The sequence below is a fragment of the Acomys minous genome, assembly GCF_964271855.1.
Source record: "Acomys minous genome assembly, chromosome: 18".
Classification (NCBI taxonomy): domain Eukaryota; kingdom Metazoa; phylum Chordata; class Mammalia; order Rodentia; family Muridae; genus Acomys; species Acomys minous.
In genome coordinates, this window is record NC_140501.1 from 29,493,065 (window position 1) to 29,517,183 (window position 24,119).

Here is a 24,119-nt window from a genome sequence, read left to right on the forward strand (position 1 = left end):
CTGGCAATCTATTACTTAGGAAAATGATACAGAATGTAAATTGATTGCTTTCAGGTAAGGTCAGAAGAAGCATACATTAAGTAATTTTACAAGTGGTGAGTGTAAATTTGGAAGGATAGGTAAACAGTTCTCTCCGGTACCATCCATTATGATTTAACTATGACCTTCACTTTCTGAGTAGGCTTACTGAAATTAGAATAGTTAATGCAAATCTATTACATAGGAGGCATGGTAGATAAAAATTATTAAAAAGCCTTAGCAAACTGTCTGACACAGCACATCTCTTAATGGAATTGTGGTGGAGCAAGACCATGAAAGTGCAAAAGAGAGCAAAAGAGAAAAGATGATCATGGAAAATTAAGGGGGAACTTATTGCTTTTTTTTTTTTAACATATTCAGTTTTCTCTTCTTTAGTCTTTCAACTAATAAAATGGCAGTGTTCTAACTCTGTAATTATATATGACGATAAGGTGAAATAAAGCCTCAAATATGTTCAAAACAGGACCCCTCAGTCTTTTTCTGAAAGGGTAGCCAGAAAAGATACTTTGTTTCACTTTGGTAAAGTTTGATAAATTAATTATCCATTAAACTTCCAGAATTAGAAGGATTAATTTATCAATGGGGACTAGGATAGTGAGATTGGGAAATATTTTCCAAAATTATCTCAAAATAAAACTGAAATGTAGACCATTTTATGTACTAAATTAGTCTGAAAGGAATCAAAGCACAGTGAATGAGTCACAAGCTCTAAAATTACTGTGCTTCATGCTGTCAAATTTCACATAAATAGACTCATGCAGCATAAACCCTTTGTTAGTTGGAGAGTTCACTCAGCTTACTGACTTTGAGAGTCATGGACAACTATTGGGTAAACAACACCATAAGTATTTCATTTTTTTCTTTCTCTCTGGTATTGTATTCCATAACCATTAAAATTTTAACACTGATAATATGGTGATTGTTTGCTACATATTAAAGCAGAGTTAGCGGAGCAAGTGTGGGGAGAGAAAGCCAGAACAGGCTCCATTATAGATGGCAGCCACTGGTTCTCAGTAGACTCTGGAATGTGAAATGGTAAAAAAGGCACTGGGGTGGCTATCTAGACACATCCAATATGGGAAAGAATAGGACACATAAAATAGCCAAGTCAGGAACTGTTTGATGGACTTCAAGCTTTAAAACTCACACATCCTAAATGTAGAAAGATGTTACTTTTCTCCCTGGCTTGGTATTCTGATGTTTTGTCCCATTCAATTCTTTTGTTAATGGCTAGGAATCAACTCTGCAAACCCACAGACAACTATCACCATACCTGTTGCAAAACATGTTCATAAAGATAATTTCCTCATTGGTGCAAATCCTTTGGCTTGCAAGGAGTCTCCATTCCCTTGTGAATAGGCACCTTACAATATACACCAAAATATCAAAGGTATATCATATCATTACCTCCACTAATGAAAAAGCTTTTCAAGGTAGTCACCACTGTACACTCCTTCTAAAAAATGCTTTGAAATTCAGAAATTTTATGGACGTTGGTATGATAAGTCATTTTTTCTTATGGCCTTGTGATAGGTCTTATAGTTATAGCTGACTGTAGATTGTGTTTCTCATCTATCCTTCAAAAGCATTGACCACAATGCAGTCTATAGCACTCAGAACTTGTTCATGTTACTGCTGGGAGCACAGTGGTCCTTGAACTCAGAAATAATCACTAGGGAAGCTAAGAAAGTTAAACATGCAGAGTTTTCTCTTGAAAAGAAGGGGCGTATAATACCTTTTCTGCCCAGAAGTCTGGGAACAGAGGTGGTTAATAGCCTACATTACATCTAAGATATCTGTATGATTGAGAACACACCAGATCCACCTCTATGCCCTTAGATAACACATGTAGGCTATCTATAAAACTCATCTTTAGCAAAGAAGTTATATGTGCTTTTAAAAGAATTTCAAATTAATTATGCCTTATAGTATAGATAGGAGCCTTTTACATCACCAAATGTATCCTAAACCTTATTATATGTAAATATGCATATAAAAATTGCCTAGGGTCAAATTATAGAAAGGTGAACCAAAACCAGCTCCTGAGTCATGTTTAACCAATTTCATTTGTGGCTCATGTGAACTGTTACTATGCCAAACATAGTTTGCAGAGTGCTCTCAGTTATCTGCCTTGGATTTGGAATTGAAACTATCCGTGCAATTATCATCAAGTTTACAGTCTATTAATTTACATCACCATAAATGGTTTATTAAGTTTTTAAATATATTTTATTAATTTTTTCACATTACATCTCAATTGTTATCCCATCCCTTGTATCCTCCCATTTTCCCCTTACTCCCCTCCCCTATGACTGTGAATGAGGGGGACTTCCTCCCCCTGTATATGCTCATAGGGTATCAAGTCTCTTCTTGGTAGCCTGCTCTCCTTCCTCTGAATGCCATCAGACCTCCCCATCCAGGAGACATGGTCAAATATGGGGCTCCAAAATTCGTGTGAAAGTCAGACCCCACCCTCCACACGTGCAGTAAACTTTGAACCCCTACCCCGATCTAACCAATGGAAAGGACATTCTTCACAGTTGAGTGGAGAGTGGGGTCTGACTTTCACACGAACTCTGGTGCCCCATATATAAGTTTTAATATTAGTTTTTATGTCATCTATGGTTACTTGTGATAAATGTGATGTATCTCCTTTCTTTTTTCTTCCTTTTTATTATTACTTTTCTTTTTTACATTTATATTATTACACATATATAATAACTACATTAAGCTAGATGAACCATGAAATTATCAGGAATTATATAAATGTTACTTTCATAGCGTTTTGTCTATTTGTATTTGACAACCTTGGAAAGAACATCTTTCCTATACTGGTGAGTCTAAAATTTTGCATATAAATCACTATCTATCATATGCCATCACGATCAGCTTAAAACATTTATCTAGACCTAAAAACATCTTATCCACTAAACAACTAAGTTTAATTGTAAAATTAAACTATCTAGTCTTCAGTCCTATAACAGACTTGAGAAGGAATAAAACTTACGTATATGAGTGAACTGGAAGTGTGGGTTAGCAGCCTGCAAAGTGAAAAATGATAGATACAGTTTTCTGACTTAACAGTCACCCTAAACTCTCTATATTGTTGGAACATCATCTTCAACCTTCTGGCCCATATATCTGACCGATGTATTTGTGAGGCAGAAACTGTTGAGGACTTGCTTACACAGTCTTGGCAGATTTAGTCTGTTACTCTGTCTGCATCAAGGGTTGACGACTTTTTGTCAGAATTCTGTCCCTTCTTGATTTTGAAAAACCGGAATGGAGATGAGTTTATTTGTACCACAGTTGGCTTTTATATAATTGCTAGAATTCAGACTGAACATTATTATATCATTCTTTGCCTGATATAATTATTATATTTTTAAATTTGAAATTACATTTGTATGGTTTTCATTATTTTGCTATTATTAACACAATAAACTGATTTCCTAATCATTAACTATTCTTGCATATTTTGAATAACACATTATCAAAGATTTTATCCATACCCTGTTTCCTATTGTTATATGAAAGATACCAAAGTTTTTTAAACTGTCATTTAATAGTTATGCATACTTCTGTGATCAAATATAATTTCTTTATTTCAGAGTAAATAGTACCTATTAAACACTTATTCATTTTACTGATTTATGTTTTGGGGCTCTTTCAACAACATTTAAGTGTACAGTACCTATTAAAGAAGAATGGAGGGCCATAAGTCATTTATCTCCTTTGATGCTATTTCGTAATGAAGTTTTACATCATTTATTATTTTTAATATTGCTTATTATAATTAATGACTCATTTTTCATACCACTTGATCCACAGCCTCTGATAAAATCACTTTACTACTTTGTTTCTATAAGATAGTCTTTTCATGGACAGCACGTGTCTTTATGTGCATAGTGTGTTATACAGAACATGATTTTTTTTAGATCCATCCATGTTGTTACAAATTAAATAATTTTAGGAGTGGGTGAAATAATTGAGCAGTTAGAAGTACTAGATATTATTTCAGAGGAGTAGGCTCAAATTCTTGCACTTAGATGGCAACATACAACAAAACTGTACCTTCAGTTCATGGGAATCTAATACTTTTTTCTGGCCTGTATAGACATCAAAGATGCACAATGAACAAAAATATATGTGTAAGCAAAACCCTCATATAAGTAAACTAATATAACTTTAAATTATCAGAATTTTTATAGGGTATAAAATATTTTATTATATATGCATATGTATATGTATAACATATATAATCATATGCATTTTTATACAAACACACACACATACATATTATTGGGTTATGTTTGTTGTCAACTTGACATCTAGGAAGATAGAAGCTCAGCCGAAAAACTACCTTGGTCAGATTGGCTTCTGGCATGTCTAAGAAGCATGTTCACTGCTAGTTGATGTATATTAGTGTACTTCTCACTGTGATGCTCCAACTTTCAGAAGTGTGGGTCTAGGCTTTCTAAGAAAAATTAGCCAAGCAATACAATAAATTACGTTCCTCTGTGGTATGTGTTCCCTCTTCTAGTTTCCTATTTGGGATCCTAAACTAGCAAAGATAGATTTTGACCTTGGAGTGGCAAGATGTAATAAACCCATAGCTTCCTGAGTTGTTTTTGATCAGCGTTTTACCAGTGCCATAGAAAACTAATTTAGAACACATACACACACACACACACACACACACACACACACACACACACACACACACACACACAAACAGCAATAGACTGCCCTCTGATTGGATAAGACTTGCTCCAGTAGGAAACACATGAATGGCACTGTAATTTTCTCTCAGAACCCATATATGGAGAACTCAAAGGCCCTTACTGGTGGTTCCATTACTTTTATTGTACTAAATGTTAATAATGACAATATCAATTTGCCTTGTTAACTGGTATCTCTCTACTGAAATTCATACAGTTCCCAGACCTCATCAGAGATGTTTCTTTTTAAGGTGTTCAGTGGTTACAACTGGTCAAAGTGGAGTGCTCAGACAAAATAGAATATCTGTATTATAAATGCTCCTCCATATGGATCAAAAAGAATCGTAATGGAGGGAGATAAAAGATTGTAAAACTGAAGTTTGAAGAAGATAAAAACAAAGTAGTGTCTTTTGGACATGACAGGATGACAGCACTCAAAAGCTCATAGCAAGCTGTGGTTACTGCAATATGATGTGGACAAGATCGAGCCAGTCCACATTCCAGGATAAAAGGGAATGGGGTTTACTGAGATCTCACCTTCAGTGAGAAACTTTAGACTGTTTATGGCTTATGGAGGAGGGGGAGCCAGTTTACTTTAAGGGCACAGCCTCTAGCAGGGTTTTCAGGCTCCAGGGTATAGTTTTAAAACCAGGAATATATATGTAGAGCAAATTATAGTTCATGGAAAAGAAATAAACAAATGCATTGTAAGTTGCAGAGTTAGGGAAGTTAGAGAGTATCTGAGAGGAATTATTGGGAGGACTATAGATAAGTATGGTCAAAATACATATTATTAGATTCTGTAAGAATTAACAAAAATAAGAAAGTCAACCAAGATTACTGGTTATGTAGCTTAGTGGTAGACTGCTTGCCTAACCTGCATAAGGCCTTAGGTGCCAGTCTCAGCATGTATATATACAAAAGAAAATACAAGAAAACTGTAATCTTAACTGAGAATTTTCTAAGAAAGTATTTTTAAGTTATTTTTGGATCTATATCCCATTTTCTCCTCAATTGTTTCTCCTCAACAGTTTCTCCTGTGTTAAAGTCAATGTCTCCAGACATTTCTGTCTCTTACTTTGTTGTTGAAATCCAACAGTGCAGCTGAACATGCCATTCTATAAACCTTAAATTCAATAAAAGCTTAAGTAAACTGTCTTTTGTATCCAACCTGGAGCAGGGAAGTTAATGTATTTGCCACTTTTAAATCCTTGTTTCCTCAGGTTTGATTCCTATTTAGAAAGCAGTGCATCTACTGAAGTTGATGGTCATGCTACCTTTAAGAAGTGCAATTAAGCCATGTTTGAAGGCAGGTCACACCAGAAATCATGGAAATTAAACATTTATAACACTGGATCAAAACAGTTCCTGCATCAGGATGATGATCTTCCATTTATACAATTATTCAATGCTTAGATTGCTTGAGTCTCAAAATGCAGAAACCATTAATAGCACAAAAATAAGTATGAAATGAGTATGAGATGCAGTTTCTAATGAAAAATGTATTAGCCCATGCTAATGCAAGCAAATAGAAGTTAAAAAGATCAGGGTAAGCACAATCAGCTGCAATGGAGCATAATCATTCTTGATGCTCCAAGCAGGAGGAAAATCAATGTTTCCAACAGCGTGGACAATTTAGCAAGGCATGTGAACTGTGATAAAGTTCATTGTTCACAACAGAGGAACATTTTCTGTTTTCAACAACACAGCTTAATCAGAAGATAAATAAAATAGTACATATATGTTAATTAAATAAGTATGCTTAAGCACATGTTACACAGCATGCTGGTGTTCAATATTAAAACAGAAATGTGTATATAAATATCCATATGTATGTATACATATATACACACACATACATATATACATATATATATTGTTGTTGAAATCCAATGGAATACCTGAGCATGCCATTCTATAAACCCTATAATCCATCAAAGCCTAAGTAAAATGTCTTCCATATCTGCCCTGAAAAAAAGGAATGTAATGTATTTGCCACTTTTAAATCTTTGTTGTGTTTGTGTGAACACACACACACACAAACACACACACACACACACACACACACACACACACACATATGTCTTTGACTAGGAACTCAGCACGTGGTCAAATAGAAGAGACAAAGTGAGAAAATTTCCATAGAATGCTTAAATTTTTGTGTAGACATTGGCACAAAATCATTTAGATTGTTAATTAGATGTCCAAATGCTAATGAATAAAGCATTGAGTAAGACACTGAATTAGGGTAACTGATACTTCTCTTTCAGGGAGCCAGCCACTGGATCCACAAACTTTCCCCTATAGGCTTCTTCTTGAAGGTATAACAGTCTGGTAAAATGACAAAGCCATGCTGGAACTACTGAGGCAAATCTTTAATCCTAGCACTCAGAACATACAGTCACGTAGATTGTGTAAGTGCAAAACCAGTGCTTTCCAGTCCAGTCAGACATACATAATGAGAACTTGGCCATTTTACCAAAGAAGCCCATTACCTAAAGAGAGTGGTAAGTTCCACGTTCACAAGAAGCCTTGCTTCAGCATGTAGAGTTGAAACCCCTTGAATAAGATATCCAATTTTAATCTCAGGCCTCCATTTGTCCTCATACACAAGCAGTTTTACATACACACTTACTTACATACATGTGAAAAATCTTACTTGTATGCCACATACATAAATGCACAAATAAAATGTAGCCTTTAATTATAGTTTGTCACTAACTACATGATTAAAATTACATATATCATAATATATATTGGGTATAACCAGTGTTTCTGTTGTCTATCATTGAGATTTCAGGAGATTGATGTGTCTTTATTCTCTTTTACTTATTACAATTCCTTTATCCTTATATATTGAATTTTATGATAGTTTTAAAACAAGTGCAAGGGATGTCATTTAATATTATATTGTCACCTATTACTTGTTGATAATATTTTATGAGGATTTTTGCTGGAAGCATAGCTTTGTCTCATCAATGTTGAACAATGCCTAGAGAATTCAGTGCTTTAAAAGTTCTTGCATTTTATGAAAGATATTTCATTTTCATTGTATTCAACTTTAATTGTAAGTTTTACTTTGATATTGTATCATTTTCTTTAAAGGCTCAGTTTAAAAGTATGATATAGGTTTTCTAATTAATTTTGATGACTACAACAAATACTCTTTAGACTGAATCTTCCAAATTATAGGCCTTTATTTCTCACTGTTCCATAAAGTGAAAAGTGAAAGAAACTGGTCCACTGTGTGTCTGAGGAACCTCCACCTTCATACTGTGACCCCTGAAAACCTTCAAATATATCTTGAAGATATCTTTGATAAGGATAGTAATATCATCCATTAGAAATTAAAGTCTGTTGCTAAGGCTTACTATTCTAGCAAAGGTCTAACACTGCCATACTGAATTTAAGATTTCAGTATGAATTTGAGCTGGAAAGCCTTATTTGTTGAGATAACTAGGAAAGAACATACAGTTATTATGAATGTGAGTATTCAAAAATACGTTAATTTTTATGACAATACATATTGATCCTTAAAACTCTGTGTGTGTGTGTGTGTGTGTGTGTGTGTGTGTGTCTGCAATTAAAAAGAGATTTAAGAGAAAAATAGAAAAGATGTGTTTTAATTAAGGGTATATGAAGGAGGTCAATACAGAAAGAGAAGGAAGGATAAAGGACTTTTAAATTAAAATTTTAATGACTTATTTAATATTTTCCAAAACTATATATAATACGTAAAGTATATATGTATACACAGGCATGCATGCACACACACACACACACACACACATACTCAAACACACACATACACTCACACGTACAAAAGGTCCCAAACGTACTTGAACTAACAATGTTCCCCTCAAGATTAGCAATAAACTCAATATCAAACAAAAGAAACATGTTTTCCTGTGATTTCTTTCCCAACAACATAGATTTTTGATGTAGCCCTTCAGTTGTCTCTTAGCAGCTGAAGGTTAGTCATATTGCTGTAGACACTACACGCTTAAGACACAGGACTTGTGTGACTCAAGATGGCTCTAACATTCATTCCCCCTTCCTTCTTTCCAGCTTCCATAGCATGAAAAATACTATTCAAGCTTCCAAGAGACAGAAACAATCAGTATCCTATCAAGTTGCACACATACAAACTAAAAAAATGACCAAAATGGCCAGTTATCTATAGTGATAAAGTAAGTGGCACTCACATGTTGGTTGCAACCAAAAGCTATCTAATCTGACTTATTGCCTGTGGGCCAATCGACCACGCCACCAGGGAATCTGGCATGAAGTAAAGTGAGTGGGAGCATGTCCAAACATCAGTAATTTCAATCTTGACATAAGGAAAACTAAGGACTGATCTATCCCTGTTTTGAGCCTGCATGCCCTGGCACAAGTAGCCCTAACTCCCTACCTCTACAATTCCCAAAGTGATCACACAGCCTGGTACCTGGAAATTCTCTACATGAAAATAGGGTACCACCAGCATCCCAGTCCCAAGCAATGATTTGCACTCACCCTGGAATCCCTTCCCACTCCTCCAAGTTCATATATATCCTTTTTCCACTCTAAATAAATAGCACAAGCTGTTTCACTGAGTATCGTCTGAAGGTTGCTGCATCTGAGCTAAAAGGCTGTTACAGTTGGGGAGCTGCTTTGGAAAGATGACTTTCTCTCTTCCAGCATTCACCCTTGTTCCTGGACCCTTGCACTACCCACCTGGCTAGGTTTCCTTTCTTTGTCTTATGCCTGGAAGCTCCAAAAGGAGGATGCAGACAAGGCCACTATTGCCCAAAAGAGCTGTAAAGCTGCTGAAAACTTTGAAGAAGGACTTCTTGCCTCAGCACTCCCCTCAAGACAGGAATCCTACCACTTTACCTTTCTTAGCTGGGTGTGCAGCCGGGCCTGGATGCTTTAAGACAGGAAGCAGAGTAGAACCACAAGGTCCTTCTCAAAAGGAATGACACTTTTTCAGACTAGCATAATATCTTTTCAAAATGTTGTTATTTTCTATAATTTATTCACATTGCGTCCTGATTGTTATCCCTTCACTGTTATCTTCCCAAGAGCCAGAGGGCCAGGACATCTACTTGAAAAGTCTTACTTGAAAATGGCTGCATAAACAAGACAAAGGGAAATTTCGATATATGCGTGCTAATGTGGAAGAGAAATTTCACAGGGTTTCACCTTTAGACAAAGAACTATAAACAATTTCTGAGAGTAAATGTATAACCTCTCATAGAGATGAGGTCCCTCATTTGTTATTCAGTCCAAAGTGGCCAGCCACATTGCCATACATACAGAAACAACAAATATATATTTGTGCATAATAATGAAAGAATAATAAATTATCAGTTTGAGGACAGGGTAGTGCAGGGTATTTGATCAACTGTGAACCCATAGAGATTGTGTTGTTTACTTGAAAAATCTGTCTCTAGTTTGTGGTGTGGCTCAACCCTAGCACACATCTTTAATTCAAGAGCTTTCTGCTTGAATATTGTAAACATGATTTTAAAAAGTCAATCTTAGGTCAAGCAACAAGTTGAAAAGAAGTGACCATGGGGGGAGGGGGGAGATCGGAGAGGAAGAGAAAAGTTAGGAGGACAGGAAGAGTGATGCACAGGAAGTAGAAGGGAGGGACTTTCAGTCTGAGGATTTTTTTTTTAGTGTACTAATATTATTTTATTGCTAATAGTTGGTAATTATATATGTATATATATAAGAATTGTTTTAAAATAAAATTATCTATGTTTTAATTAATTTTGTTTTAATGTATTCATATTACATCTGGATTGCAATCCCATTGCTCTTATCTTCCTGTTCCCACATTCCTGCTCCCTCCCTCTTCTGCCCAATTTCTCTCCACTTTTGACAAGTGGGGTCCTCCTCCCCCACCATCTGACCTCAGACTATCAGTTCTCATCTGGATAGCCTGAGTCTCCTTCCTCTGTGTTGCCACGAGGCCTCTCCACCAAGAGACAGTAATCAAATCACTCTACTAGAGATTTTGTTTGTGTGTTTGTTTACATGTTTGTTTATTTTGTTTGTTTGTTTTTAGACAGAGTGGAGAAAGAGAGCTTCTTTTAACTGTTGGTCTCTCAGCTAAGGAACAAGGACAGCTAGATGCTTTCTCTGTCTCTCAGAGCTAGAAAGCTTTCAACCCAGAATCTGGCTCCTGAGTCTTTGTTGGTAAAAATCAAAAGATTGAGTTTTTGTTAAAAAAAAATGTGGAAGCAAGGTACAGGTTGAAAAAAAGGTACCTTTGAGGTGCTGGATGGAGGAGAATAAAGAATTAAAGTGAAACAATTCTGTTTTATTTTAAAATGTAATTTTAAAAAGATTCAAGCAACAGAAATATTAATCTTTATCCCACTCTTTTGGGGTTACTGCTAAGACCCTGACAAGAATAATTTCATATTTAGTGTTGAGTGTCTACACGGTAGTCTATAGTAAATTTTCTAACTCTGAGTCAAATACCTGAGTCCAATTTGAGAACTGTTGGTTATATCTTTTCAACTAGAGGAAACTGTGCTTGGCACTGGAAACACAGCTACTACTCAGAGTCAGTGCAGCTGTGCTTATTGCATGGGAATCTGCTGCATGAAGTGGCATTGTTCTTAATAACAATCAAAACTCATTAGTCCTTTAACACACAGATAAATGGAGTACTCATTCATTGAATAAACTCTTCTTAAAAACAAATGGAGAGCACTACAAAAACCACAACCAAACAAATTGTAGAATTGTGGAGCCCAGTTTCAATGGATGCATGTATAAAAAACCCAAGGTTCAGGAAACACTTCAGGAGTGAGGTTAGAAAGATTGTAAGTGGCAAAACATCATAAAGTTAGTTGTGAGAGTGTGTCCCATAGTGATATCAGAAGCTACACCCATGTGGCCTCACATCATGATGGCTCAAAATTCAGCTAACAAAAGATGACATTAATTGACATACCAGAGTGGACTGGCCTCATCCTTAAACAAGAACTATAGGCAACTCAGGAAAGCTAAGAATAGGAGAGGTGATCTTATGCATGAAAGAACACATCAATTGATGGTACAGTACCAAACCATCAGCCCTGCAAACACTCATATAAGTCAAGTAAGAACTCAATATATACATATACATATATATTTGAGCTCAACTATACAGGTATTTGTCTCATGGATACACACACACACACACACACACACACACACAAAGGCAAACAATAATACTAATTTAAAAAGATCGAGACATTGAAGGATTAGAAGGAGGGGATATATAGGAGGGTTTAGAAGGAAGAGAAAAGCAGGAATAAAGCGTTTATATGATAATCTCAAAAACAATAAAAAAGGAACATTTGTTCAATTTTAAATTGGAAGTCCTTTGTCAGCGATGGGCTGGTGCCATTCATTTGAGTCTGGAGAAGACATCGTATAGTGACAATGGGAGCAAGTAGTGAAGGCACTGCCCTACTCATTGAGTGGTCATGGGAATACACAGGCAAAGAAAGAGAGTAGCATAGCACAAAGCAAGGTGATGCATACCTGTAATCCCAGGACTCATGAGGCAGAGGCAGGTGGATCTCTGTGAGTTCAAGGCCATCCTGGTCTACAAAATGGGTTCAGGCCAGCCAAGGCTACACAGGAAAACTGTGTGATGGAAAAACCAAAGACCCACCCCCTTCCACATGGAGATAAGAGTAAATTTTTTCTGTAGTTAGGGAGAAGAATAAATATATTTAAGATAAATTATTAGATAAAGCAGACATGCCAATGAACTCCTTTCTCAAGCTGTGTCTTACCTTCTAAAATGTTAGTATTATTTAAAACACTGCCACAAATAAGAGATCCACAATCAACAAGTGAACACACAGAACTTTCATAGCTCATGGTCCTGGACTTTTAGGTATATATAAATTATACATATTGATTCATAGAACTTAAGACACAATTTATATAAACTAAAATTAAGAAATTCAAATGCAATTTAACAAAGGATTTGTCCAATTTCATTATTCCTCATTACACTGTTGCAGGGTTACACAACGAAAGTGAAGCCACAAAGTTATCCTAATCATCACTACCAAAATTTGGAGGGGAAATCAAAAAGAAAGGTAACTCTCATATTCCCAAGTTCCTGCATAATTTAAATAATTTTCATATATAAGTATTTATAAGTCTATATTACAATAATTAGCATCATAGAATCAAAGTTCATATCAATGCTTATTTCCCAAAATGAATTTAGTAAGCAAAGAATGGCCTATAAAAATGTCTTAGCTTTTAGTTTTGCCTCTAATACCCTCCCCCAGATTCTACCAAAAGTATTGTAACAATGTGATGGAAGGGGAAATTAGTCAAAGATAAGTCCTAAAATCTCCTATCCTACTTTGGAGTGAGGCAGATGTTTGAGTTAAGGAGGCATCTGGGGGATTGATGTACCGATCGAAAACACACTCACAGCAGAGGCTTCTCCTAGAGCTTGCTGCTCTCTGAGAGGAGAGGAAAACCAGTGTGCTAAGCATTCTGTGTGTGTGCCTACTGGGAGCATAACTGGCGAGTGAAGACAAAATTATCATAATCACCCAGAGTTAATTATCTCCTTCAGTAAACAGGAATTTAGCAGAAAGGAAGTTAAATGAGAAAATAGATAAGGCAGAATACTCTCAAGGAGGATGAGGACCAGGGAAATGAGGCACCCTAGGAACTCACTTGAAGTCTTCCCTACAGCTGGACCCTGACAGTATCAGGGCACAAAATAGAAAGAGAAAGGCAGATGGGGGGCAAAGAGAAAGGAGAGAGAAACACACACACACACACACACACACACACACACACACACACAGAGAGAGAGAGAGAGAGAGAGAGAGAGAGAGAGAAGGAGGGGGCAATGAAAGTTATTAGTATATATCTCCACAGTTAAAGAGAATTTCTAGGTGATCCACAGAAAGGAAACATTTATAAACCTAGCCATTTTGTGTTCCATGTAAGGGCAAAAGTCATTTTTTACCATGGCCAGAAAAGAGTGGATTACTAGGTAGAGATACCTCCCACTTAAGAAAGACATCGGTTTTTTTTTTAATTAAATAACTTGAAAAATTAGAAGTTGAAACATAATTAAGAGTGCAGTAGAGTCTTAGGCTGAAGAAAATTGTAAAATAATGATTGGCAGGATGGAAATGGAGGGCCTAATTCTAACTCTAAAGATGTCTATAGAGGTTGGGAATGGTGGGCAGCACAAGGGAGAGTTACCAAACACATATCAATTATTTACTACTGAGAAACATATTCAAGCTAACACTTTTCAGTTAGCCAAAATCATGGTATTATAAGGTAATATAATTTAAGTAATTATATTACATTAATTGGGACTGAATTTACAAAGAAAAAATCCCCAAACCAACAGATAATGCCTTGAATTTTTTTTCTTGGTAGTAAAGTATTTATACTAACATTTCATCACTTTAATCAATTTACTTTTAAATACTATTATTTAGGGATTAAATTAAGTAAAATATATTGTTACATACTACTCTATGAGTATTTTAAAGGAAATAATACAAGAATATTATTTTTGGTCAAAAGCAGAATGATGGCTGTAAAAGCTACCAGTAACATTTTAAATGTCTGATTGGGATGAATACACACAGCATTTAATGAAAATGTATATAAATTTTGGTAATTTTGAATTTATACTTCTGTTTCTTTCTTATGCAGAAATTACTTAGAATCACACACAGATTTTGTAACCCTTGATTTCATTAAAACAGTTTTTCTTAAGATCATTTTATAAATTAATATAAATTACATATTCACACATGAATAAACACCAAAAAAGAGCACACAGATGTTTGAGTTGAAGCACACATCTGTTGGCAAGTGAAGAAATTTTATGTGTGCTCAACTGCATCTGCCCCTCATTTTTCCTTCTATATTTATAACTAAAATGATATTTTATAAATTAAAATAATTATAACCAGGAAATAAATCTTGCAGTAAGATTTACAAGATTTACAAGAAAAAAAAATCTCTGACAAAATTTAATCTGTGAATCACAAGTGAGATTTACCTACAAAGTCATTTGTGATGATTAATTAATTATATACTATTAACATTATTAGAAGAATTGTGTTGAAATACAACATGTCATCAACTGACTGGGTTTTATTGTTATTCAGAAGCAAGATGGTAATTAGAATCACTTTCTAATTACATATCTGCATATATTATATTGATATAAATAGATGCATTGTTTTCTTGACACCACAAAAACATGAAAAACCCCATGATTTATTACCAACAGTGGCAACCTGTGAAAAATCAGTTAAATGAAACTGAAAGAGCAAATTCCAAACAATAGTGTACACATTTAAATAGTATATAGTAATCTAAAGGATTAAGTGATACTATAAATATATTATGCACCTGGATTTTTACATTTGCCTATTGTCTGATTGAAATCTATCAAGAATACATTCAAGAAATGCAAGTAAAGAGGAAGGAGCCGTGGTTTTTATGTCAGCTTTAATGTCAGCTTCTTGCTCTTCCAGAGGACTAGATTTATTATCAAGGAAAGTTTATCAAGCAGGTCAGAGTTGCCTTTAACTCCAGCCTTAGTCTATCAAAAAACCTTCTACTCGCCTATATGAGCATCTGCACAAAAGTGTTATAAGTTTATGCAAATATAGCTTACAGACATAGCCTACATTTAAACAAACACAAACAAAAGTAAGAATAAACATTTGTAGAACATTTTTTTATTCCTTCTTTGCTTGAGGCACATCTAGGTGGCTTCCAGTTCGTAGCTATTATAAAGTTGCAATGATCATGGCTGAGCAAGTGTCGGTGAGGTAGAATAGAATGTACTTTAGGTATACGTCCAAGAGTGATGTTGCCGGAGGAGAAGGGTGGGTCTTAAACAGGGCCAAATGATTCAGTGACATCTCCTCCCAACTCTCATTGTTGGGAGTCTCAGAAGAACACCCCTTTCCTCCTGCTTTCCTTCTGCTGCATTACCACAGGCAGCAGTGGTATGAGGGTTTGTGCCCTGTTATAATGTTATCTTGTTAGGCCATCCCTGGGATGCAGTTTCTGTTTCTTCTTCTTCTTCTTCTTCTTCTTCTTCTTCTTCTTCTTCTTCTTCTTCTTCTTCTTCTTCTTCTTCTTCTTCTTCTTCTTCTTCTTCCTCCTCCTCCTCCTCCTCCTCCTCCTCCTCCTTCTTCTTCTTCCTTTTAGATCTCCTACTTTTCCTTTTCCTCCTCCTTTTTAAGAGAAATAGAGTAAGAGTTGATCTGAGTGAGAAGGGATTCGGGCAGAGCGAATGGAAGTAGAAACAAAACTGTGGTCTGGATATAATGTATGGAGAAGAACAAAGTTTTAAAAATCTTTGTAAATGAAGAACATCAAATAATTTGTTAAAATGATTTAGTTAAAATCCTAAGCTAAGGTCACAAAAGAAGCTATTTTATGAAAATACAGCAGATATTTAATATCTCCCAAAACAAAATATAAGGATCTATTTTTAGAAATCTGATAATTTTGAGACACATTTCTTTTTCAAATTTAAAGCATGTATGTTAATTTTTATACAGAAAAGCAAATATCTGCAACATTTTTGCTACACCTATGCCAACACTCTCTTGATCTCTACCAACAGAAATCCAGAAATTCAGTACAGTAAGTGAACCTAATTTCAAATATTGGAACTGACTTCCTTTTGAATAAATCATAAATTTTGCATCAATTGCCTTAACCTCCACATTTTTGTGTCAATTAATTTTTGACATAGTAATTTACATATTATCAAAGTTTAAATATCACATTATACTACTTAAACTCAGTATCTATATAAAAATGTCACATTAGTTTAGAGAGATGTTTAATTTCTGTTGGTATACTTATATCTCTAAAGTAGAAGGTAGCTATTAGAGGATAATATTAAGTAACTTTGTCTTAAAACATGTTTAGTTTTTAAAATATGTTATAAAGATAATTTCAAACAAAAACCATCCAATTTTTATAATGGAATATACTCTCAACCAATCTTACAGATATTATCATTATATATAATATGCAGTATTTTTGTATATAACCTTAACTGTTTCAGTACACTGTTTAGAAAAATGTAATATGTCTAAATATTTTTTATGACATCAACATAATATTTAGTTAAATTATATTTTATTGAATATGCTATTTATATTTTGTTAAATGTACTGAACATGTTTTTAACTTGACATGATTTTGTAAATGTAAATAATTTTGATTAATGAAATGTATAAATATAAACCATGTTTTAAGTTAATTAAGACATCTGTGTTGGGACAGCACTATTTTACCAACAGATTAGTCAGAACTACTGTCAGATTTTAGAATAAAACACACATCAATTACATTTCATACATATGTATTATAAATAACATATATAAATAAATTTTTATTTATATAAATATATTTACATATTTTCATTTTACATTTACATAATATATTTATATTTATGTTATACTTATATAGTATATAATGTGATCTTAATATAAATAAAAACCTAGAAAAAATTAGACAAAATAAGGTAATATAAAATTCAACAAAAAAGACTAGAACAAAACAAAGAAATGAACAAACAGAAAATGAAGAATCAATGCACACAAGAAACACACATTTATTCATACAATAATATCCCATAAAACACCAGAATATATAATTGATGACAGCTAAGGAGCAAATATTTCGAGACAAAGTATAATCAAGAGAGGGGGAGGGGACTCCAAAAGTACCAGTAATTTTATTTTTTCCATTGTTAGCTGTTATAGACTGGAGAAAGCTTATTAGATACAAATCGAGGCTTGTGTCTATTTCCCTACTCAGTGATGGTATCTCATCTAACTTAGATCCATGCAGACCCTGCGCATGTTGTCCGACTCTGTGTGAACTCAAAGGTGCTTCAGATGTGTTTTATCTAGAAAGCTTTTTTTCCTTGATGTGTTCTATCTCTACTGTCTCCTAAAGTCTTTCTAACTTTTTTTCCCTATAGGCCTCTGGGTGCCTTGAGGGGAGGAATTTGATAGAGACATCCCATTTCTGACTTGAGTGTTCCAAAGTCCTGACTCCCTGTACCGTGTTCAGTTATGAGTCTTTGTGCTAGTTCCCGTCTACCATATAATGAAGCTAATTTGATGATGTGTGAGGTAAAAGAATCCAGATAGATAAATGTAGCATTATATCATTAGTAATTATTTTATTGCTACATTCCTCTAACAACAGTGATATCTGGTTTTCCCCTAGGTTCCTGACCTATCTAGTCTCATGATCTTGTTTACTAAAGCATGATTAGGGTGTAGTTTCTATCTCAAATAATTTGTATTAAATCCAATTATATAGTGGCTTTTATTCCCACAAGATTTGTGCCACTAAGACACCAGGGTATCTTGCAGGCAAGTTATCACTGTAGAAGGTAAGAACTGCAACTGGATTGGTGTTTATTTTTTTTCTCTGGTAGTGTGCAGAATCAGTATTCTAGAGGTTACCAAGAAGAGACTTGATACGCCATGAGCATATACAGGGGGAGGAAATCTCCCTCAGGAACAGTCATAGGGGAGGGGAATAAGGGGAAAATGGGAGGGAGGGAAGAATGGGAGGATACAAGGGATGGGATAACCACAGAGATGTAACAAGAATAAATTAATAAAAAATTTAAAAAAAGAAAATGTTGCTGGATTCATAAATACCACATTGTTTGAATGTTGGAAACCTAAATATATAGCAGAATCTAAAAGATTTTCAGTCTCTCTAAAGATTTTTTTTCGTCTACCAGTATAATTTCAGAAAGCTCCTAAATGAAGAAAGTCAAAAGTCCAGAAGCCAAAGCTCCAAAATTCAGCCTATTATCCCTTCATGTGTCCTGCTACACAAATGCTGATGGTGAGAAAAAATAACCCACTAAGGAAAATAAGGAGGCATCCTTATAATTGGCCAAGAAAAATGAATGATGACAGAAAAAAAAAAAGAGCCAAAAACAGATGGCCATGTGATATACACTGTTCTTACTGAAAACTTCAAGGCAAATTATAGAGCTTTGTATTTATTTATTTATTTCCTCCTTCCTTCCTTCTTTCTTTTTTACATTTATTAATAAGCTTTAGGCTCAATAACTCTGCAGATATGCTTGATATTAATGCTCTACATTACATTACTTGCCAACCATATGTCTCAAGTTATTTGTCATATTGGTTTTGTATGGTTTATTTCTCTCCATCAGGCCAATTCCTCTTGGAGACATCCTCTCTCTCTCTCTTCTTCCTCCTTCTCCTCCCTCTTGTGGTCCTTACCTGAGACCCTAAACCCAGAATTGTAAGTTGTGCTTACCTCATTTCTGCCCTGTCACAGGCTGTCTAGCATTTTTTTTTAACCAATCAGAGATAACTGGAGAGCAAAGTTTACATAACATTGTTTAGAGTACATGACAATTTACTCTTCTGGACAGCAACCAGATCTTGGGGCCCAGAATTCAGCATTTGTATAAGTAGAGCACTAGACCAACCCAATGCAGATAGATATCTTAAGTAAACTGCAAAAAGTCAAACAGCCAGTAATTGTAGAATTCGATACTGATCACCTAATTTCAAATGTAATGACACAATAAATGTCCAGACTTGGCACCATAAACTTAAATCTATACGTTCCCAGCTACAATTTTGAGTTTTTATCTCTATAATCATACCATATTATTAAAAAACATTGAAGAGAAGAGAATACGTAATGACACACAGACAAAAACGTTGAACTTGGAGTTACCCTACCTGGGTGCCAGATTGGATACATTAGTGAATAGTCTTGTGGTATTAAAAGGAGCAATGCAAATGTCCTCACTTATAAAATAATTATAAACACGATGATACTATCTACTTATTTTAAAGAATTTTTCAAACACTGAATATAAATCTGAAAATCTTTCAAAATTTGACTCAAACTTTAGACTTAAACATGCTTTCAATTGCAAATAACTTGGTGTGTTAACTGGAACAAATACTTGAGGTAATCAATTTACAAAGAGAAAAGGTTTATTTAGCTCATAGGTTTTGGTGGCTTCAGTTCATGATTACTGGACACCATTATTTTGAGGGTCTGTAAGGAAACATTGAAGAAGAGAAAGAGTGTGAGTCTCTAAGCTTTACTCAGAGGTAACCCATAATAATTTAATTTCCTCCTCAATAAGCTCCATATCTTCAAGGTTCCCTCACTCTCCAATAGTCACAGGGTAGATATTTATCTTTTAACACATAAGCCTGTAGGGACACTCCAGGTATAAACTGTAGCTTGTGATGATCACACATTCACTAGTTTCCTCAGAGGAATAATATATGATGAGACCTTGAATCTTTAAAAGAGAAAAAGAAAGGTTTATTCACATAAATGCCTACCTTAAACATATAAGAATATCATTAACAAGTTAATAAATAAACTTGGAAATAGCCCTAGACAATGCAGTATAAGACAATCACAGAAATAATAAAATTAAGTAAATACCAAAGTTAAATTTGGTGGAATGAAAATAAAACAACCCAAGGGATCAATAAAATATTTTTTAAATTCTTCTGTGTGAAAGAATGTTTTCGTGTGTATGTGTGTGTGTGTGTGTGTGTGTGTGTGTCCGTCCATTTGTATACATAGATACGAATTAGACTAACTCATATTTGAAAAGGAAATGGCAATATAGTGACCAACCACCATTTATCAAATACATGATGATAAAAAACTGACATCAATATAGAAAAGTTGAATCTATTATAATTTATTATAAACTATCATAAATTTATCATAAATCTTAATGGATATCATGAAACTGTAATTCTACTAGAAGATGCACATGAATTTGGGTATGGTTTATAAACTTTCAGAAGCAACAACAGTAGTAAAATAAAATTAAATGAATTATTTTGGGGGAGTGAAAATGTATTTTTAGACTACCAATTTTTTAATATCTACACATATAAATATAATTTAATTTTTCTAATATACACATATAAATATAATTTAATTTTTCTAATATTATATAAAGAGTATATGCAAATAATATACAGGTTGAAAGAATACATTTGCCAAAGACAGTTTTGACAAATAAATGTTTCCCAAAATGTTTCCGGATTTCATTAAACTACTATTAGAAAAACTAAACACAAGACCTGAATAGACACCTCAGCACAGATGGTAAGCAAACCTATGCTGAAAGACATTCTACAATATGTTGCAAAATAGATGTTAATTAAAACAGTGGAAACACTGTTACATGTGTTAACACAATGATTATAAAACATTGGCAACTGTATACTCCAGTAAAAATGTGGAACTCAAAGTTTAATGACCAGGACAAAAGGTAATTGGGAAGATTTTATTTAAAGCCTATATGTATACTTATTTATTAATAGAATTTTGTGTAATATAAAAATTTTAAGTAGGTAGCTAATGGCATTTTTTTTTTTTACTTTTTTAGACATCTGTATATTTTACACTACAGCATGTTTCTTCTGTATTTATCTTTCTCCTATTTCATAACTAGAGCTCCCACATTCCAATTTCTAAGATAAAAACACTTGCATCTAATGGTATCCCTCTATATTGCTCTTTGAAGACAAAAGATTAATTTTCCACATAGCTCATGTATTTTCTTTTTTATATTTACTCCAGAGAATATAAAATATACCCCCACAAAAAGTTGGTTTTTATAGCAACTTTACAGTTTGCCAAATCTTGAAAAAAATGTAGCAAAATCTCATGATGGAAATATCTAAATAAAATGTTATACAATATTGTATTGATTATCATCATCATCATCTTCTTCTTCATCAGATATTACTCTTGGAACATATAGGAGTTTTATTGTCATGGATTAATATGGAAAATATATTGCATATTTGTAGTGGAAGAAGAAACTCTAAAAAGAATATTGTTGCATTTTTGTAATCTGAAAAAGATAAAACTGTGATTCTAGAAGAATAGTCATTATAAGGGCAGTGAGAATAAGGACAAAGGATAAGTGGAGAATTGTGAGTTTGAAAGTTGTAAATGAATGATAGTGTTGTAGTGGGTGAATGCTCATATGAATGTCCCAAAGCTGATATAATTTATACCATTAATGTAACCTACCTTGTGGGGGCATGATCTTTCTTATAGGGATAAAAGCCAGACTGAGAGAGAGAAAGAGAAAGAGAGAGAGAGAGAGAGAGAGAGAGAGAGAGAGAGAGAGAGAGAGAGAAGAGAGAGAGAGAGAGAGAGAGAGAGAGAGAGAGAGAGAGAGAGAGAGACAGACAGACAGACAGACAGACAGACAGACCGACAGACAGACCGACAGACAGACACAAACACAGACACAGAGACACAGAGACAAAGACAGAGAGACAGACAGAGAGAGAGAGAGAGAGAGAGAGAGAGAGAGAGAGAGAGAGAGAGACAGACAGACAGACAGACAGACAGACCGACAGACAGACCGACAGACAGACACAAACACAGACACAGAGACACAGAGACAAAGACAGAGAGACAGACAGACAGAGAGAGAGAGAAGTGTTGGAAGAGAGGGAAGAGATAGGGGTGGAGTATAGAGAAAGAGATTTATGGAACACAAATATAGTTGTTTCAGTGTATACCTTCAGGGATGGCAACTTTCAAGGATAACACTGACATTAAAATAAAACAGTCTCAAAAGTATTGTGAACATGGACAGAAAGTATCCATTCAAAAAGGAAAGTGAACAGAAACAAATTAAATCAAGGAAATGTAATGGAATAATTGTTTATTTGCCTAACATAAGTGTTATAAAGTATTTTAAATAATAGCATAATTTTAATTAAAATTCCAATACCATGAGAGCTAAAAGACAATGCCTTTTACTAGTCCATAAATATTTAAGGACTCTTTTAAGTATATTCCATCAAATGAAAGGATAACATAATGAACTTCATTAAATGTAATTTGCAAGTATGTTAATCTAAAATACATACCACTTTCATATTAAATATAACATTTTGTGTTAAGTATTTGTTGACATATTTCTAATCCATAACTCAGAATCATAGCTATGCTGAAAGCATATTTATCCAAGTTCCATCTAAAGTAAAAATTATAGACAAAGTTAATTATCTAAGTCATTTCCCAATTGTAGAATCCATTTAAATTTCATTCAATGAACCAAGTTAAAAACCAAGCCTTTATCAGAATACCTAGTTATTTTAATTTTCCTGAGGCAAAGTAATTATTAGTAATCCAACATTTTTATTGCTTTAAATACATATTAAAATTATATGGCTGTATATGTGATTACTTAGTTGTATTTTAATATATACTTGTAGTGTGTTAAATGGTTTAGACATTATCAAGGGACATTTTATATACTGAAAGAACGGATTCTAACTCAGCAGGCTGAGAAACATGTGGCTCTGTCTGTGTAGGTACTCTGAAGTGCTCACAAAGTCCTTTCTCCATGTCTTCACTTGTTACATCATGCCAGTTTCATGTCAATTGGCACAAAACTATTTTGATTTTCTAAAGTTTCTATCCGCTTTTAAAATGAAATTGTAACTTAAAATTATTTATTCTATTGCATTAATTTAATAGAACAGCATGTATGTTAAATAATCAGTCAGCATCCAAAGGAATAACATAATTATTGCCTACTGAACTCAAGTCCATCATTTTCTGTGATGGTTCCATGTCAGACTGATGAAAACATTGAAAAGTCCCTTTCTTCTTAGTTGACAATAAGCATAGTAGTATATTGTGTGAACACAAAATCTAGCATAGGATACTTCACAGTGAAAAAACGGAGACACATGGAAAGGTTTGAAAGTGTAGTTTAGGTGCTATGAATAAACCATATGTTCTCATCATCAGCATCTGTTAGTTATGGTGATCAGGTTAAGCATTCCTCCAATAAATAAAAATATTTTGCATTGCTACTTTTTCAAGTAGGTGGAGGCCAAAGAATAAACAAAATACTTTCTGTTCTTTTTTTTTTTTTTTTTTTTTTTTTTGCTTTTTGCAGCTTGGCTAAGCAGTCCTTCAATTTGACTGATATTTTAGATAATATTTTTAAGAAATTAATTCTATATGTACATTTCCCAAATTTTATTTATATTGTAAGAAATGTTAATACATTATATTGTGCTATGAAACACAAAATGGCACGTTCCATATATCTAACTCACAGGTAGAATATTATCAAGTTGAACCTATAAGCATTGTGAAAAGTGTAGTGTGTACAGGAGCCTAATGAAGGTGGTAGAAAGATTGATCCATACACAACAAATTATAGTAAGATAAATGCAAGGATTTGTGTGGTACAATGCAGTGACTATGATCACAAAAATGTGCTGTACACTTCTAAAG